Consider the following 1,082-nt stretch of genomic DNA (forward strand, 5'->3'; position numbering starts at 1 on the left):
GAATAAGGCTACAAAATGGCAAGACCATGACATCAAAACCACATGCTATTACACCCTTCAAAGTAGTGAAGAAGTTACAGAGTAGCGAAGAAGTTGTTCATTCAAGAATCAAGTGACTGCCAGTGTGGAGTTTATTTCCATGTTAATCGCTGAGCTTGTCAGAGTGCTTGTGGGACGAATGGCAATCACGAAGCATGTGCGCGTCTCCCATAGACATTGGCACGGGTGTCCAGCATACGGCTTTTGTGGAATAAAAGACGTGTGCATGGAGATTTGCCTGTTCTTCTGGACATTTCGGGAAAAAAAAACAACAACTACAAATACAGCCTGAGAAAAGTAAACAAAGAGCGAACCAGCGAGGAGACGAACCTAGAATCTTCTGATCCATATTCAGACGAGTTAAGATTTGCCTTTTCCTCTGGAATTTTCAAAAAAACCAAAAAAATACAATTACAAAAACAGCCTGAGAAAAGTAAATACAGAGCGAGCCAGCCAGGAGTCAGACCTAGATTCTTCTGATCAGTAGTCAGATGCGTTATTCATTGAGCCACTTGCCCACTGACAAAAGTGCTTCTAGATTGCACCAGACTTGTTGGTTTTTAACATGATAGAGGCCAGAATTGCTGTCTGCTTACTCGCATGCTGTTATCAGGAGTGCAGCCCACAAGCCCACCAGCTCACCACCTCCCCAACCCTTCCCTGGTGGTCTAGTGGTTAGGATTCGGTGCTCTCACTGCCGCGGCCTGGGTTCGATTCCCGGTCAGGGGATGCTCTTTTGCCTTCCAACGGTGGACTGTCAATTGAATCTCTGCTTGCTGCTGCGAGAAACTCAGCCAAACAAAAAAAAAGTTGTGCGCTTGAAAACAGAACTCCTTCGAGCTGGAGTCGAACCAGCGCCCTAAGGATTGCCAACACATCTACCTCACATCCTCCACTCTAACACACAATCTGTATTGTTAAAAGCGCTATATAAAGAAACGTGACTTGACTTGGAGCCAGAGTTGAACCAGCATCCTAAGGATTGCCAACACTTTTATCTACCTTCCTCCACTCTACCAGCTGAGCTATCGAAGGCATGGGGT

The 1,082-nt window shown here is 45.7% G+C and overlaps 1 non-coding gene across 1 annotated transcript; it reads left to right on the forward strand.

Moving 5' to 3' along the window:
- Positions 1-696: 696 nt before the first annotated feature.
- Positions 697-768, forward strand: trnae-cuc (transfer RNA glutamic acid (anticodon CUC)). The gene has a single exon. It is a non-coding gene; the product is annotated as a tRNA-Glu (tRNA).
- Positions 769-1,082: the final 314 nt, after the last annotated feature.

This window comes from Sinocyclocheilus anshuiensis, unplaced genomic scaffold (assembly GCF_001515605.1).
Source record: "Sinocyclocheilus anshuiensis isolate Anshui unplaced genomic scaffold, SAMN03320099.WGS_v1.1 scaffold13104, whole genome shotgun sequence".
Lineage (NCBI taxonomy): Eukaryota > Metazoa > Chordata > Actinopteri > Cypriniformes > Cyprinidae > Sinocyclocheilus > Sinocyclocheilus anshuiensis.